General features: G+C 41.2%; 1 protein-coding gene and 1 long non-coding RNA gene across 4 annotated transcripts in view; one reads left to right on the top strand and one right to left on the bottom strand.

Moving 5' to 3' along the window:
- dlc1 (DLC1 Rho GTPase activating protein) overlaps positions 1-19509 on the top strand; it is a 480352-nt gene that overhangs the window by 81882 nt on the left and 378961 nt on the right. The gene's annotated exons all lie outside the window — the stretch shown is intronic.
- On the bottom strand, positions 5751-13701 carry LOC148152148 (uncharacterized). The gene is made up of 4 exons (XR_015757489.1): positions 13675-13701; positions 11233-11313; positions 10575-10633; positions 5751-5838 (listed from the first exon to the last, which is right to left on the bottom strand). It is a non-coding gene; the product is annotated as an uncharacterized LOC148152148 (long non-coding RNA).

The raw sequence follows: 19509 nt of genomic DNA, 5'->3' as shown, positions 1-19509 counted from the left end.
TTGCCCGTGGTAGGTATTGAACCCGGGTCTCTGGCTCTGTGAGGCAGCAGTGCTTGCCCCTGTTCCACCCACAAACCTGTCCAGCCATCTTCAGAGATTTGTGGACAAGCATCTCAAGGTCCCTCCATGTCCTTTCTTCCAAAGGGTATCACCTATCATTTATCAGGGTTAAATTTCATGTGACACTCAGCTGCCAACCTGACCCATCTGTTTACATCCTCCTGCAACCTAGCACCTTCCTCCTCAATGTCAACCATCTGGCCAGTCTTTGTGTCGTCCTCAAACTTGTTATCATTACACCACCTCCCAACATTCTCATCTACATCATTCATGAACAACACAAACAATAGGGCACCCAGTACCGATCCCTGTGGTACACCGCTGAACACCAGGCTCCACCACCCTTTGTCTCCTGTCACTCAGCCAATTTTGTATCAAACTTTCCAAGATACCCTGGGTTCCATGAGCTTTGAACTTCTTTACCAGTTTCCCATGTGGGATTTTGTCAAAGGCCCTGCCGAAATCCATTAAAAGTACATCAACTGCAGTACTCTCATCCAAACTCTCGGTCACTTGCTCATAGAATTGGTAGGCCTGACCTCCCGCTGACTGTTCCTAATCAAGCTCTAAATAGAGATTAATTTTCTCCAATAGACATGCTCATGAGAAGTATAAGGACAAGATATTAAGCAATGAAAAGCTTCCAACAGACGCAGAGGTGTTAAAGGGATAATAAAGATAATGTAAGTTTATTGAGAGTTATAGGAGCCAAGCTTGTGGAGACTGCTGCCATACTGCTAAGCCAGTCTGTAGAAATGACCACTTTCTTGATTATTCCCTTCTTCTCCAGTTTTTCTTGTCTTTCAGACTGAACCTCAGGACAACTGGTACTGTCCTCAGCAGATGCTGAGATCTTCTCACATTCTCATCCAACTCATAATGTTATACAGCTTGAAAATATCTAAAACCTGTAAAAACATCTTTGCCATCTTTTGAAATATACTCAACAATCAATGTCTTAGTAGCCTGTAAAACAATGCATATTGCTTCTGGCAAGTGTAAGTGTCTGGTCCAAGCTTTGGTCAAGCTGCAGGTGAAATGACTGGAGCTCACTGACTGAACTAACTGCACAAAGGCTGCTATCCCATCACCAAGTCACCCTTTATTTGCACATGCACAGTACATGGACTCTGACCAGCAAGCTCAGAGCCAGTCCCTAGGAACATTTTTTTTGTCTGTGCCCACCTCTCCCTGACGCTCGTTTTTTTTTCTTTTTTTTTTAATAATTTAATCCCCACACTACCACCTAAGTGCGGTAGTGCTTATTTTTTCCCCAGCAACCATGGTGTGTGTGTGTGTGCAGGTGTGAGACACAGTGAGAGACACAAGGTGCACGAATCTTTATTCAAATTCCACCACCGCGAAGATAGGAAAACACCCGGATGGCCAGTGACAAACACTGCCCTTCACATCCTAGGAACATTTTTTTTTTCTTTTTTTCTTTTTTTTTTACACTACCACCTAAGTGCGGTAGTGCTTATTACATATTTTTTTTTCCCCAGCACCCATGGTGTGTGTGTGCGCAGGTGTGAGACACAGTGAGAGACACAAGGTGCACGAATCTTTATTCAATTTCCACCACCAGGAAGATAGGAAAACACCCGGGTGGCCAGTGACAAACACTGCCCTTCACATCAAAGGGCAGTGCTATGTGATCAAAACAGTGAAGGGGAGGGTAGGGACTAAATCAAAATAGAATTGGAGGGAGAAATGATGCATTCCACTCCCTGCGGCGCCCACCTCTCCCTGAACAACTCCAGGGTGTTGGTTGACACCGCGTGCTCCTTCTCCAAGGACACCCGGGCCCTAACGTAACCGCGGAAGAGGGGCAGGCAGTCGGCCCTAACGACCCCCTCCACGGCCTGCTGCCTGGACCTGTTGATGGCCAGTTTGGCCAGGCCCAGGAGCAGACCCACCTAGGAACATTTATAATTTTATTAAACAAATTACAAAACAGTTTACAAAAAACATTGACAGCTGTACACAAAAGACAGCAGTTTTACAAGGGAGAGGAGCAGCAAAGCTAGGCCCCGAACCCTACCGTTCAACCATTTTACAGGGAGAGGAGGACAAACCTCAAATCCCAGTTCCACATATGACAAGACAGTGACAATGACATTTGTACATTAGACAATACCGTTACATACAAAAGTGCAGACAATACAGACCCAGCAAGCCCCCGCCCCTCCCACCTTCCGACCACTCTAAGGCAGCCCGCCCCTACCCACCTCGCAAGACAGTGAGGGTGATAGACCCAGGAAACACCACAATACAGTTAGTTATAGGAACATTTATATCTGTCAGTCAGGACTCCCTGACTGGTCCAGGTTAACAGCCCTAATCTGGAAACTCATACTCAATTAGATCCACCCAGCCAATCTCATTCCAATCACTGCATCCCTGCCCCACTAAGACCAAGAATGCAGGCCTTTCTCTCTCTTGTAGATTCTGCGTGGACATATAGCCGCAGGTCCTCTAATCTGAGTCGGACACAGGCAGCATGTCACAGTGCATGCCCATTTCTTGTGCCTGGAGCATTCCAGAAGAAAATCCTCTTCTTCTTCAAGTGCCAATGGTGACATGGGCTGCATCTATCTTAGACTCCGAGATTATTTTGACCCTACGTGGAGGGGGAGAACCCATGGCATCTTTTCAGCTGGTCCTGAGGGATGTACAGCACGGAAACAGACCCTTTGGTCCAACCCATCCATGCCAACCAGATATCCCAACCTGGTCTAGTCCCACCTGCCAGCACCCAGCCCATATCCCTCCAAACCCTTCCTATTCATATACCCATCCAAATGTCTCTTAATTATTCTGTGTATCTTAATATTGACCCAGTCCTCAACTACCTGACAGCCATAATGATCAACAACTGTTAGATTCTGCCTCTTCTGTAGTTTCACCAGTCTAGGGCATCTATAAAGTTGCCAATCATTTTGAACAGGTCCAGGTGAAGGCCAATTGCAAATAACAGAAAGAGTATATAAAAGCTCAAGGATCCCGCTAAGCCATCTCTACAGTATCCACGCCTATTTTCTTATGTTTGGAGGGACATCAAAAGTATTGCCATGTCAGGTACAATACCCTGTTGGAGACAAAAATAGCATCAGTTGCCCAATAAATCAGGCATTAGTAAATCTGGACAGATATCACTGTTCCTTCAGTCTCACTGGATTAATATCATCCTCACAGGATTCTGCCAAACAGTAACATCCCTACAAGGACTACAACTGTTCAAGGAGTTTCACTGTTATCTTTATAGGATACCAACTGACATGCAATAAATGTGGTTTTATCAGTATCACACCCATCCCTGTATCAAACTTGGTTTTGTAATTGTCAGACTACTATAATTGAATGGAATAAATCTCAAGATCATGAGTTCATTTTTTTCCATGACTGTGTTCATTACTGTGCTGAGTATTTTTCATTGTGAGGCTTTTTACATTTAGATCAACAGCATAAAATTCCTCTTAATTTTGACACAAAGTTGGTGATCTCAGCGAGCAAGAATGGTTGATGTGGAATATAGAAATGTCACACTGGTAGTAACAAGGAGGCTTTTCTCTGGTAGAGACTGAAGGATATTATTGAAGCAGAGCAGAATTTGGCATCTAATGCTTACTATATATGACCTGGGAGTGGCAATACTGGCTGTCTCAAAGTTCCCAGCACAAACATTCCTCACCTTGATCAGCACAAACCTCACCCAACAAAAGTTAAGTTGTACTTTTCTTGTGGCCTTAGTATTTTCTAGCACTTTAGAAATTTTATTATCTTCTTTTTAGGCAGCACCACTAGTCAGAAGGTGACTTAGGAGTTGTTGGCATGGGTTTCCTCCGGGTGGTCCAGTTTCCTCCCGCAGTCCAAAGATGTGCAGCTCAGGTGAATTGGCCAAGTTAAATTGCCCATAGTGTTAGGTGCATTAGTCAGAGGGAAATGGGACTGGGTGTGTTACTCTTTGGATGGTCGGTGTGGACTTGTTGGGCCGAAGGGCCTGTTTCCACACTGAAGGTAATCTAATCTAAGTGGGGTAGCAAGGGTTTGAATAAATGGCTTAGCGGGATCCTTGAGATTTTATATACTCTTTCTATTATTTGCAATTCGCCTTCACTTGGACCAGTTCAAAATAATTGACAATTTTATAGATGTCCTAGACTGGTGAAACTACAGAAGAAGCAGGAGATTTCCATGGGTTGGCGGGGCTGTTGCAATTTCACAGAGTCAAAAATCACATAACACTAGGTTATAGTACAACGGGTTTATTTGAAAACACTAGCTTTCAGAGTGCTGCTCCTTCATCAGGTGTTAGTGAGAGAGGAAGACCTTAGACACAGAATTTATAAGGAAGAGATCAAAGGGTCATTCAACTCATGTGAACAAATTGAACACACATTAGCTGGCTCTTAAATCTTTAATCAGTTTAGTCACCAAATACCAATTTTCACAGAAGCTTTGATGACACCTGTGTAATGATTTCTCTGCCCTCTTTGTGAAAAGGCTCGGAGTTGACAATTGGTTGTGAAAGTCTTGTGTCAGGCATGTAAGTGATTCCTGATGAAGGGCTCTTGACCAAAATGTCAATTCTCCTGCTCCTCGGATGCTGCTTGACCTGATGTGATTTCTCCAGCACCACACTCTCAACTCTTATCTCCAGCATCTGTAGTCTCACTTCCTCCATGTAGGTGATGTGGTCCACCCAACACATTGACCATAAACAGTACCTCAATGGTGTAGATGTTGACTTGAGAGAGAGGACACTGATTTTGGAACATTTAATTTGTCAGTGATTTTGCAGAGGCAACATTGGTGATACTTCTCTAGGGACCTAAGATGTCTGCTGTGCATTGTCCACTTCTCTGACACATGCAGAAGGTCAGATAACACCTGTGCCCTGTACACATGAACTTGGTGCCAGGTTTGAGGTCTTTGGCATCAAACGCTCTGTTCCACAGATGGCCAAAGACTGGGCTGGCACACTGGAGGGCATGTGGAATTTAATTGGAGGAATTCTGTTAACTTAGGACAGTGACAACACAGGCTTTTGGATATCCTTTCAGTAATATGCCAAAACACAATGTTTGAATTTGATATATTATCTTTCTTAGCTCACATGTACAATACTCCTGAATGGCCAATATTAATGGGAGTGGAACAGAATTAATGGAACAGGCTGCTGAAGGACACTTCCAAGCCCCTCACTGTGGATGGGGAAAATTGGAGCAAGACCACTTACTTCAATGACAGAAGCAAAGTTCAGATAGGGTACAATCAATAAAGCTAACTATCTAGTGAAATGTTCTGGAGGAAACAAAAAATTGCCTTCATGAAGGTAATTGATCACATCAGTCATCAATTAGGATCTTAGCAAAGCCCTCAACAAGCACTGGAGTCAGTTTACAGCCATTAAATATGTTGTAAGTGGACTTTATGAGACAGCCTTGCTCAGCTCAGACAAACCATTTAGTCACCACATTATTTTTGAGAGGTCAGATGGGATTTTGAATGTTCAATCAGCCTAAACACTTTGAATTGATTTGGTAGCAATACTGTAAGGACTTGCATTCCAGTTATAAGGTGAGATGGATTCCTGTAGCTAGGAAATAAGGCGGCTTCTTTCTGAGCACCGTAAACTTCGATGGAGGCAGTGACAGGAATCCACAGTAGATGCAGTCCAGACTAGACAAGGAAGTTTACCTTAGACCAAGACGTTCTGTCTTGTGGATTTTCCAGGCCAATGGATTGATTCCGAAAATAGTAGAATAATGCTATTTGCTGGATAGTGAAAAAAATGATCAAATATTAAAGGCTGGTTCTATTGTTTTCATTGCTTTGAAATAACTGTTCATAAAGGTAGATGTTGCAGCATCGGTAAAATAAATTTAACTCACAAAAAATGTAACTGTGCAAGAATGAGTATTTAAAGCATAAAATGAGGTGCATAGTTACTGGAGTGTAAAGGCCATTGGCATCTGGATTAGATGACAGTAAATAAACTATGTTTATATAACATTATTGGTTTGAACAGCTAATGTTTTTCTTTGGTTAAGATGTTTGATACAAAATATATTACTTACATTATTAAAATAGAACATGAATCACAAGGACTGCAAAAAATACATTCATATTGTATTTAGAATAAATTTTGAACTTATTTTGAAATTGTCATGGGTGATTTTTATGTGCTTCCCTTGGAGATCATCATTTTTTAAATGAAGAGATTATTTCCTTTATCTAATATAATCTGTCTAAAGAAGGAGAAAAGAAGAAAGAAGTTGCACTTAAGTAGATTTCTTATGACTTCAGGACATCCAAAGTGATTCACAGCCAATTACTTTGAAGTGCTGTAGCTAAATATAACAACCAATTTGCCCAGAAGCAGCAATGCAATAAATAACCAATCATTTTTCAGTTACACAATTTCCATCCTCACTTACACCTGACCCATCTCTGATACTTCCCTTCCTCAAATTCTCTGTCTCAATTGTGGTGATAAATGATCAATTCATATTCTCTGCAAACTCACAGACCCCCACAGCTAACTTGGCTACACTTCCTCACACTCTGCTTCCTGTAATGAGTCCATGCCATTTTTCCAGCTTCTCCACCATGATTACATTCTCGTGATGTCATCTTTCATACCAGTATTTCTGATCAGTCTTATTTTTGCTCAGCCAAGAATTCCTACACATAATGGTTGACGGGGTCCTCAACTGTGACTGAACTATTTCATGTAGTTCAGCTCTCAACCCTTCCTCTCTCTCCCAGGGCCATGATAGTGTTCCCCTCAACTAACATCATATTCAATGGATTTTCTGATAATTTGGTCAGTTCCAGTGTGATACAAGCCCATGTTCCTTTGCCTACTCCTTTCTGAAATCTAAAGGCACTATTCCCTCCTTGACACCTTAGTTCTCTCCACAGTCGTTGTTAGCACCCCCATCAGCATCTTTCAGTGCCAATGTAGGAGAGGCAATGCCTGGCCTTTCACCTCTTCCCTTCTCAGCATCCAAGGTGCCAAACGCCTCTTTCATGTGAAGCAGAAATGTACTTGTATATCTTTTCAATTTTGTAGATTGCACTCACTGTTCACAATGTGCTCTCCTTTATACCAGTAAGATCAAATGTAGATGGGGTGATCACTGTGGGTGAAAATATCCATTCAGTCCATCAGCATGACTGTGACCATGGCCTGCTACGGTATTCCATTGAAATTCAATGCAAGTTTGAAGAACAGCGCCTTTTATTGTGGTACTGAGTGGACATTTGGCTTTAATATTGAATTCAGATACATAAAATCATAATCCCTGTCTCTATCTGTTCTCTGTGGTTTTTGCTATTTAGTTTTGATAGTTTATTTCTTTCTTTATTCCCTCATGTTCTATCCAGATTACTGCTATATATCCATTCACACCTCATCAAGACACAGCCTTTGTTTCTTTGCAATATCCATGACCAATCCTTTTGAATTTTGAATCATGATTTTTTTGTTATTAAATCCCTTCCACCCTATCACAGCCCCTTCGTTATTCTTGCCCTCTCCTCACCTTTACTAGCTTATTAACTCATAAATTTCTAACTGCCTTCTGTTCTGGTGAAAGTTCATTAACCTAAAGCATAAACTTCTGTTTCTCTGCACAGATGCCACCTGACCTGCCAAATTTCCTGAATTATGTTGCTATTTTTCTGATTTGTTGGTTGAGGACTAACTATTAAATAGGACAGCAGAGCTTCATTATCTTTCTCCAAATAGTGTCATGGGAGTTCTTACATACACATGAAAGGATGGACAATGTTTTGAGAGTTGAGTCAGAAGGATTGTGATTCAGAACCTTTGAAGTTTCTGAGTTTAAATCAGAGTCGAAGATGTTTTTGGAGGGACCCAAATAGAAGCTTACCAGAGGAAGTTTCAAGTTCCGGGCGTAATTCCTGCACAGTCAGCTGATGTTTGGACTTCGACATGGTCCCAATACTCAATTCCTGATTATGCTACCACAACAATTTATCAGAATCTATCAGATGATCTGGGCCATGATGTCACATGCAGTGGTTGAAGTTAATATTAATAAGATCATGTTGATGTATTTAAAGGAAGATTTGGTAGGCTGGGGCTGTTTTCCCAGGAGCATCGGAGGCTGAGGGGTGACCTTATAAAGGTTTATAAAATCATGAGGGACATGGATAGGGTAAATAGACAAGGTCTTTTCCCTGCGGTGGAGGAGTCTAGAATTAGAGGGCATAGGTTTAGGGTGAGAGGAAAAGATATAAAAAAGACCTAATGGGCAACTTTTTCACACAGAGGGTGGTACCTGTATAGAATGGGCTTCCAGAGGAAGTCGTGGAGGGTAGTACAATTGCAACATTTAAAAGGCATTTGGGTGGGTATAAGAATAGGAAGGGTTTGGAGAGATACGGGCTGGGTGCTGGCAGGTGGGACTAGATTGGGTTGGGATATCTGGTTAGCATGGACGAGTTGTATCGAAGGGTCTGTTTCTGTGCTGTACATCTCTATGTCTCTATGATTCATGAAGAGAATGTGGAGAGATTATGTTAAGGACGGATGAGGTAATTAGAGATGGGAGAGGTTCAAGTGGAGTATAAGCTGAGAGAGAGAGTGAGTTCATGGAATGCCCTGCCAGTAGCAGTGGTGGACTCTCCCTCTTTATGGGCATTTAAACGGGCATTGGATAGGCATATGGAGGATAGTGGGCTAGTGTAGGTTAGGTGGGCTTGGATCGGCGTAACATCGAGGGCCAAAGGGCCTGTACTGCGCTGTATTTTTTTTCTATGTTCTAAGCACCAGGGTACAGATGAGAGAGGTGAGAAAAGTCTTGATCTTTCACCTCACCTCTCAGTTCTTTGCAACATGATGTGTTTTAGAGGGGGCACTTTAAACACTTTGTTATGATTTTCAGTAATAACATGAAGCAGCTTTCAGGCAAGGTTAAATCAGATGGAAACTAATTACCACAACACCCTGGAATGTAAATATAAGGAACACACTCACTCCCTCACACAAACAGGCACACACATACACATGTAAACATGAATTCTGGAGAACAAATCTGCAGCTAGCATATTAACGGAATACAAGAAGTCGATTGAGTCCTCAAAGGTGTATACCATGCTGGCTTGGCAGGGTTTCCTCTCCTGATTCACTCTTCGGAGATGAGTGAAAGCAAGAAGGCTTGGGATTTCCTGACAAGTTACTGTTCTATACCATGATGGTTTGGAAAGACTTAGTGTTGAAAGCATATAAATCTCCAGACAATCTGATAATATAACACAGTCTTTGTGTGAAGAAGAAGCCAATCTAGCATGAGCTCCCAATAGACTCAGATATGTTATCTCTGGCACCTGATGGTCTTTATAATTATGCCTAACTATTCAATATAAATTGTACCTACTGTTACCGTGCAATAAAGTACATCATATTCTTAAGACGAATGTCTCTTCTCATTTAGACTTAATAGAACTTTATCCTCTACTATTGAGAATTATATTGAATCAGGACAGAAAGGAGGATTAGGGTGGAATTCTACCCTGACCACAATCCATCAATGGTTGGTACTTCAACATATGATATGATGATCAGCAGTGGGATCATCACAAAACATCTCAAGGTAACAACACTGAAAAAGTTCCATTCGATCAGAAGGAAAAATGTTTGGAAGAAAGATGAGTTTAACATCATAACCACGTTAAGAAAATATTGTGAGCTAACAACTGAAAACGTATATAAAAAAAAACAGACAGCACCATTCATGAAAGCAGCAATAGGACAAATGAAGTTCTAAAGAAAAAAACCTTAAGCTCAGAGCCAGTAGAAAGCTTAGGAGAAACAATATGCGTTTGCAGGAGAATAAAAGCTTCTCACATTGGTAAGTGACAGACTCCTTAGAGAAGGAGGATCTGTTGGAGCAGTTTTAGAAAAGTTATAGAATGTATTTAGAGTGACAAATAGGCAATTTAAAAGAAGTTGAAAACAAAGTCTAATGGAATTAGACAGAAGAATTTTAAGGTTTTGGTAAGACTGGAACATTCAACTTTTATGCCATGCTTTCAGCAGGAGAATTTCCCATGGGCTGTAGCCACAGAAGCGCTTTTTTAAAATGTTGTGCAAGGAGACGTGTATTGAGCATGGGGCAATGAAAGGTGGGAAAACGTTCATTTTGCTTGTGAAGAAGCAGAAAATCCTCAATTTGGAAGAACGTCATTTTGGTATGGGAAAAAGTGAGAACGTCACCAGTAAGCAGTTCAGAGCGATAGTTTCAGTATAACAACATTTTGAAGCTCAAAGAAAGTGCATTGTCATAATATTGAATTTAAAGCTTTATGAGAAGAAAATATCACAGAATTGCTGCCATACAGCATTTAAAAGCTTGTGGACAAAAAGAATACTGCAACATTGCTATAACAGAGTCTAAAATTTGATGACACTTGAAGACCAGGGGATTAAAATAGCATTGATTGAGTTGAAAGTTGATAGCTTCAAAGCCAGCAACACATACCTATATGTAACACTGAGCCATTAAATCTTTGAGGTAAACGAAACAGCAGCATTTGGATGCTATAGATTTAAAGAAGATTCGAAACGATAAATGTAAATCAAGGAAAGTTCAAAATATCAAGGAAAATAATATTTCTATGAAGTTTTGCACTGAACCAAAAAGTACACAGGATTGGAGATCTTGGAGAAACAGTTCTTAAGATACACAATTGCACATATATACTAAACCATAAGGTGAAAAAATGCTATATTGTATCAAGTAGATCCAACAGTTGATGTTATAAATTGCTATAATATTAAAAAGGGCACATATACTTTTGAAGAATTTCTAACAGCTTTTGATAGTTGCTACAATCTCAGGACAAATTCTTGAAAGGGTAAGTTTTAACAGAAAAGTAGCATTCAGGTAATCTGTAAGTAGGATCGGAATTAGTTTACTTGTCACATGTACTCACATGAGAACAGTGAAAAGTTTACAAGTCACAACTTATGGCACCATCTTAGGTATCAAGGTATCTAGGTACAGATTCTTCAATACAAATTCTTAGGAGAAACATTAGAAGGATAAAGAAATAAAAAGCCCAGCAATAAATTAGGGAAATAGAAAAACAAGAGTTCCGAATAACAGTCCTTCCAACCCTGAGCCCACAGGACTTCACCTCGAGGCCAGGAGTATCAGATGTCAAGTCCACGCTGAGGCCGGGAGTCCATGCTGGCTTTCACCCCAGACATCATCAATGCTACCTGAGGTAAAAAGAAAAACAAAAATGCGAAAAGAGAGAGAACAGAAAGAAACCAATGGAACAGATGAGTTCCAGCTCAGGAGCCCCACTCCACTGCTGTCTTACATTAGTAATGCCTCATTCAGAGTCACTCAGATAATTTTATTAATGGCCTCTACAAATTAATGAAAATCTGTGACTATAGAGCATTGAGAGCAGAATTCATAACAGAATTGATTTTGAAATGACTGCTGAGTCTTGTTTGAGATTTATTACTGACCAAGGAATATTTGACTTTAGAGAAAGCTCATCAAATTAGTCTGGCAATGGAAACCAGACAGACTCACAGCCAAATCCTGAGAGACCATAAGATGTAGGAGTAGAAGTAGGCCATTTGGCTCATCAAGTCTACTTCACCATTCAATGGCTGAGCTGATAATCCTCAACTCTACTTTCCTGCATTTTTCCCATAATACTTCATTCTCTTAATGCAGTAAAGACTGAGATAAGTTGGATTATGTTCTCCAAATTCACTACCTTCTGTGAGTAAACAATCCTCTTCATCTCTGTCTTAAATGGGCAACACTTCTTACTCTGAGATGATGCCCTCTGGTCCTAAACTTCCCCACAAAGGAGACAAATTTCTCCACATATACTATGTTAAGCCACTTAAGACCATGTTTCATTAAGGCCTCCTTTCATTCTTCTAAACTCCAGTAAGTGCAAGCCCAACCTACACAATCTCCCCTTATCAGAAAGTCCCTCCTTATCTGGAATCAACCTCATGAACCTTCTCTGGACTGTCTCCAATGTCAGTATGTATTTCCTTAGTGGAGAAGTACAAACTTAACACAGGGGACCAATAGAACCAATCTACTGTATAAAGTACAAATATACGATCATAGAAATGAGAAATAGAAACAGAGCCACTCAGTCCTTCGAATAGTCCCCATGGTTATTCAAGTTTCTTCATCTTCCCACCTGTGCCTGAACCTTTTGCTTCCTTGCTTAGCAATAATCCAATTATGTCAATGTTAGAAATGCACAAAGATTTTACTTGCACCCTCTTTTCAGAAAGAATGTTCCAAAGCTTATTATACTTTGTGTAAAAGATTCTACAGCTCCATCTTAAATGGGCAGCCCCTTATTTTGTTCCAGACACTCTCAAAAGAGGAAAGTCTTTTCCTTGTCTTTTTACATTCCTCAGGATCTCATATGTCTTAGATTAGGTGATTAGATTAGATTAGATTCTCTACAGTAAGGAATCAAGCCCTTCAGCCCAACAAGTACACGCCAACCCTCCAAAGAGTAACCCACCCAGACCCATTCCCTAACCCTATATTTACCCCTGACTATAGCACCTAACACTACGGGCAATGTAGCATGGCTAATTCACCTGACCTGCACATCTTTGGATTATGGGAGGAGACCGGAGCACCCAGAGGAAACCCGCGCAGACACGGTGAGAATGTGCAAACTCCATACAGACAAGTGCCCAAGGTAGGACCCAGGTTCTTACTCCTCTACACTCCAGCAGGTACAGAACTTGTGCATCCAACCTTTACTCTTAAAACAAACTTAGCCATTCAAAACGTTATTCCAGGAAACGTGCTTTGAACTGCCTCCAGTGCATTTACATCCTGGCCTAAATAAAGAGAAACAGTACTGTTCACAGTCCTCAAAATGTGGTCTCACCAATGTCCAATTGAAGCGTAGCCTTCCTACTTCTGTGTTCAATTCCCTCATGATAACTAACAATATTCTCGCAGCTTTCCTACTCATTTGTTGTGCCTACGTATTAACTTTAATGATTTAAATGGGACATCCAGATCACTTTGTATTGCAGAACCTCACACTAATTAGATAATTTTTTATTCTTCCTACCAAATTGTCAATTTCAATTTTTCTCAAATGTACTCCAAATACTGCACAGACACACCTGACAAGCCAGGACAAAGAGTAGGCCAAACAGCAGATACCAAGAATAACTTTCAACGCTGTGTAAAAACAAAGTCTCCCAGGCACAAGCCGTGCCCAGCTACATCTGTAAAGTTAGAGGTAACTTCTCGAAGATGTGCAGAAGAAGGACACAGTTTAAGAACAGGAAAGATGTCAGAACTTAATTATGTCAATGGACATCCGATTAATTTTAAGCTTAATACATGTGTCACTGTCCTATCGGATTACATCACATGCCTGAAGAAATTGATACAACAGTTTTTACTTTGCTGCCACATGATTGGACAACACAAGCTCAAGACCAACATTTCAAACTTTTGTCTTTCAAGGAAGAATTATTGCTACCAGTAACAAAAATGATACAATGAAAACAGCATTCCTCTAGTATCACAACTGAAGATGTAAAAATGTCTACTTCACCTGTTTTAGTAGATTAATTCATCCAAACTGCTCGACGAATTAACTGAAGTCTTCAATACAAATATACCAGCTGACTGAGAGTAAATATCTGCTTGAATGAAATGAAGGCAACCTGCATGTGGCTCCAAGGAAGCTGGGCCATGTCCACAGATTCAGGACATGGTCAAGAAGAAATATGACTTGGTCTGGAAAGCCAGAATACCGTGTGGATAAAAATACTTGATTCAACAGAGCAGGTGTCTTCCATATTGGACATTTGTAAGATTTAAGGTCATTCAGATGTATTTATGGGATAACTACTTGAGTTAGCTGGGAAGGGTTCCTGTCTGAAAATGATAAAGGGTGCTCAAGATAAGACAATGGCCTAACTTTCGGGCTTATCAGGAAAGACAACCTCCTTGAAGGACATCCAAGAGATAAAAGATTCACACCAACAAATGATCAGTTTGGTTTCTTTACAGAGCTGAAAATGTGTTGCTGGAAAAGCACAGCAGGTCAGGCAGCATCCAAGGAACAGGAGAATCGACGTTTTGGTCATGAGCCCTTCTTCCTGACGTTTCGGGCATGAGCCCTTCTTCTGACATTTCGGGCATGAGCCCTTCTTCCCGAAATGTCGATTCTCCTGTTCCTTGGATGCTGCCTGACCTGCTGTGCTTTTCCAGCAACACATTTTCAGCTCTGATCTCCAGCATCTGCAGTCCTCACTTTCTCCTTGGTTTCCTTACAGAGCTCATTGTAAAGGTTTGAACTCAGAGACATAAAATGTAGGCATTGACAGATTTTGCATTATGGATCAGGCCACAAATAAAAGAAAGGGGTGAATTCTGAGGATGTTTTTCTTTCTTAGTCCATCCATTCAGGGAGGAGTTCTCCATCCATTGTCATTTTTGTTTTAATAACTTTCCAGAATCATGTTCAGACCGAAATGATTACTTTGTTTAGAGATCTCAGATGGTCAGCGAACCCTCAGCGATCAGGATCTATATTTCAAGTAGTTCTTTTATTTCAAAGTGGAAAAATATCAGCTTCATACATTTGTAGCCACATGTCACATACATGACAATCAGCAGAGATTAGTTCCACCACCTATGTTTTGTGGATTCTGTGGGTTAAAAAAAAGACAAGACAACATCACGATTTCTATGGTTTTCTACCAAAAGTGAAAAAGTTAAACTAATACAGTTGCCACAGCTTCTAGACTGTTCTATGACTGCAGTTAATGGAGCTTTATCCAAAATGAGGGTATTAGAGACAATGATTCATTGCAGTGCCATGTGCATATGTTACAGGACTGGTCATGGAGTGGACAATATTCAGCTCTCATGACTGCTATGAATGGAAGCACTTAAGATGATGTCATGCACAGAGGCCTTCAATGTGCTAAGCATTTCTGCTTCAACTGAACCAGGCATCCATTTTACTGTCTCCCTGGTCCCCAGGGAGGTGAAGTCACCCCTTTGAAAGGAGTACTGTCATCATGAAGGAAGAATATTACTCAATCCGAATTTGTTTGAAGAATAGAAGACAAGTCTGCCTTTTCTGGCTGTAGCTCACAGTTTGTGAATTTATGCTATCATATTGCATGTTTATAAACAAATAAATATGGTTTTCTGAATATTTTCAGTGAAGGTGCCATTCATTCAACAGTCTGCCATGAAGCAGGCACAAACTATGTTAGTTCCACCACAAAATGTCATTTCACAGTTTCTTTTTAATTCATTCACAAGCTGTGGGCATCACTGTCTGGGTCAGTATTTATTGTCCATCCTTAATTGTCCTTGAAAAGGTAGCAGTGAGGCATCTTTTTGAAATGTCTTGGAATGTGGGTATATCTACAGTACAGTTAGGAGAGGAGTTCCTGGATTTTAACTCCGCATCAATGAAGGAAAAGCAATATAGTGCAAAGTCAGGACAGTATGTTACTTGGAGGGGAATGTGTAGGTAGTTTTCACATGCATCTGCTGCTATCGAACTTTTAGGTGGGCATGAGTTTGGGAGTTACTATCGAAGGAATGGTGAGTTGCTGTAATGCATCCTGTAGATGATACACACTGCTGCTACTGTCCATCAGTGATGGAAGGAGTGAAAGCTGAAGGTGCTAGATGGCTGCTAATACAGTAGACTGCTTTGTTTTGAATGCTGTTGGAGCTTCTTAAATGTTGTTGGAGCTACCATCATCCAGGCAAGTGGTAAGTATTCCACTACACCTCTGACTTGTTTCTTGTAGGTGGCAAACATGCTTTCATGAGTCATCAGCTTAAAACTCCTCACCCTCAACCTTCTCTTGTAGTCATGGTATGTAGATAGCTGGTCCTGTTAACGGTTTAGTCAATGGTAATTCCTAGAAAGTTGATAATAGTATAATATAATGTCTTTTCCACTGATGAGTTAGTTGTAACTATATAATCCAGAACTGTTCTGCCCTCACTATTGGCTGTGATGAGCTCTTTAACTTCAGCAGGTTATTCATACCTAATGACTTGATATCTATGTTAGCCTCCCTAACAAGAATGAGATGTAATGTGATGAAGTACTGAAGAATTGGATAGACTTTTATTATTGCTCCTGATATCTACATTTATTACAGTCACAGGCACTTACAGGTCTGGTCTAAAGCTAAGCAATTCAGCAATTTTCTTCAACATGTCATGCTACAAGAGAACTCAGGAAGATGGAGACTGGGCCATTTATATCATGAGGTCACATCCTATGATACAGCATAGGTATGTCCCTTAAAGGTATATTGCATACTAGCTGTGAGACATAACCCAACAGATACTGATGTTAAATGTGATTGAATGGCCTGGGGAGATAGCTAGATTCTCTCTTGTTGGTGGTCATTATTGCCTGCACCGTTGTGCTACAAATTTTACTTAACAAGTCTTAATATTGTCTGCATATAGACATGACCTGCATTAGTGTATGATGAATTTATATATTGCCTATTGAACACATACATTAATGAACAAATGATGTACATTTTCAACTGAAAACAAAAAAATGATGGCGATCACCGTGGGTTAGGCAGCATCCATGGAGAGAAAAGATAATGTTTCGAGTCTGGATGACTCTTCATCAGAGCTGAAGTGGTGTGGAGGGGGCAGCATTTATGCAATAATTGGGGTGAGGGGTTGCAGTGCCAGGAAGAAGGATGTTGATTGTTCAGATTAAGTGATTGGAATGTGAGAATGCAGAAACAGTGGTGTGTCTAACTGCCAGACTGGAAAGAACAGACAGCTGGAGTTGAGGGGGTTAGGGAGGACATGGTGACAGAGAATGTAACAAACTCAAGAAGGGGAGTAGAGACAACCCTGGTAATGATAGACCAGTGAACCTTACTTTGGTTGTGGGTAAAGTGTTGGAAAAGGTTATCAGAGATAGGATTTATAATCATCTTGAAAGGAATAAGTTGATTAGGGATAGTCAACATGGTTTTGTGAAGGGTGGGTTGTGCCTCACAAACTTCATTGAGTTCTTTGAGAAGGTAACTAAACAGATGGATGAGAGCAAAGTGGTTGATGTAGTGTATATGGATTTCAGTAAACTGTATGATAAGGTTCCCCATGATAGGTTATTGCTCAAAATACGGAGGCATGGGTTTAAGGGTTAATTAGTGGTTTGGATCAGAAATTGGCTAGCTGAAAGAAGACAGAGGGTGGTGTTTGATGGGAAATGTTCATCCTGGAGTTCAGTTACTAGTAGTGTGACTGCAAGGATCTGTTTTGGGTCCACTATTGTTTGTTACTTTTATAAATGACCTGAACGAGAGTGTAGAAGGATGGGTTGGTAAATGTGCAGATAACACTAAGGTCGGTGGAGTTGTGAACAGTGCTGACAGATGTTGCAGGTTACAGAGGGACATAGATAAACTGCAGAGCTGAGCTGAGAGGTGGCAAATGGAGTTTAATGTGGAACAGTGTGAGGTGATTCGCTTTGGAAGGAGCAACAGAAATACAGAGTATTGGGCTAATGGTAAGATTCTTGGTAATGTAGATGAGCAGAGAGATCTCAGTGTACATAGATCCCTGAAAGTTGCCACCCAGGTTGATAGGGTTGTTAAGAAGCCATACGGTATGTTAGCGTTCATTGGTAGAGGGATTGAGTTTCAGAGTCACAAGGTCATGTTGCAGCTGTACAAAACTCTGTTGCGGCCGCACTTGGAGTATTGTGTTCAGTTCTGGTCACCGTGTTATAGGAAGGATGGAGAAGCTTTGGAAAGGGTTACACAGGAGATTTACTAGGATATTGCCTGGTATGGAGGGAAGGTCTTACGAGGAAAGGCTGAGGGACTTGCGGCTGTCTTCATTAGAGAGAAGGTTACGAGGTGACTTAATTGAGATATATAAGATAATCAGAGGGTTAGATAGGGTGGACAGTGAGAGCCTTTTTTCTTGGATGGTGATGGCTAGCGTGAGGGGACATAGCTTTAAGTTGAGGGGTGATAGATATAGGACAGGTATCAGAGGTGGTTTCTTTATTCAGAGATTAGTAGGAGCATGGAACACCCTGCCTGCACCAGTAGTAGACTCGCTAAATTTAAGGGCATTTAAATGGTCACTGGATAGACATGTGGATGAAAATGGAATAGTGTCGGGTAGATAGGCTTCAGATTGGTTCCACAGGTTGGTGCAACATCAAATGTTCTATGTCAAAGAAAGGGAAGAAATGGGTTCACAATTTAAAGGCGTTGAACTTAATATTGAGCCCAGAAGGCCGTAAAGTGCCTAGTCTGAAGATGAAATGTTGTTCCTCCAGTTTGTGCTATGCTTCATTGGAACAATGCAGCAAGCCAGGGGACAGACATGTTGGCATGCAAGCAGAAAGGTCGGGGTCCTGCTTGCACACAGACCGAAGCTGTTCCTCAAAGTGGTCACCCAGTCTGTGTTCGGTTTCTCTAATGTAGAGTAGGCCACATTGTCTGCAGCGGATATAAAATACAACATTGGGGGAGGTACAGGTGAAATGCTGCCTCACCTGGAAAGACTGTTTAGTCTTTGGAGAGTGATCAGGTAAGAGGTGAAGGGGCAGGTGTTGCACCTTCTGCAGTTACATGGGAAGGTGCCATAAGAAATGCTGGGTGGTGTTGCTAGTCAAGGAATGGATTATGGTGTCCCGGAGGGAATGATCCCTGCAAAATGCAGACAGGGGGAGTGAGAGGAAGATATGTTTGGTGGTGGTGTTCTACTAGAATTGTCTGAAATGGCAGAGAATGATCCTTTAAATGCAGAGGATGCTGGGATGAAAATGGACGACACAGGGGATCCAATCATGCTGTTGTGAGCGATTGGAAGGGGAAAGGGCAGAAACCCAGGTGATAGGCTGGATGCGGTTGAGGCCCCTGTCAACCACGGTGGGTGGGAAACCATGGTTATAGAAGAAGCAAGCCATGTCAGAAGCACTGTTTTGGAAGGTGGCATCATTCAAACAGATGCAACGTAGGCAAAGGAACTTGGGGAATGGGATGGAGTCCTTGCAGGACATGGGGTGGGAAGAGCTGTAGTGAAGGTAGCTATGGGAGTCAGTGGCTTTTTAGTGGATGGCAAAATGGCAACAGAGAGGTCAAGGAAAGGAAGGAAAGTGTCGAGATGAATGATGTGAAAGTTATAAAGGGTGGGAATTGGAGACAAAATGAACAAATATTTCAAGGTCCATGGGGGAGCATGAAGCTGCATCAAAACAGTCATCGAGGTACCAGATAAAGAGTTTTGAGAGGGGGCCATTGTAGGACTGGAACAAGGATTGTTCCACATAAATAGACAGGCATTACTGGGGACCAATTGTAGGTGCCCATAGCTACTGCTTTGAATTGGCAGAACTGAGATGAATTAAAGAAGA

Source organism: Chiloscyllium plagiosum, unplaced genomic scaffold (genome assembly GCF_037043375.1).
Source record: "Chiloscyllium plagiosum isolate Xiang-an unplaced genomic scaffold, Cpla_swu_hap1 HiC_scaffold_1, whole genome shotgun sequence".
In the NCBI taxonomy this organism is placed as follows: Eukaryota; Metazoa; Chordata; class Chondrichthyes; order Orectolobiformes; family Hemiscylliidae; genus Chiloscyllium; species Chiloscyllium plagiosum.
This window is presented reverse-complemented; position numbering and strand designations above follow the sequence as displayed.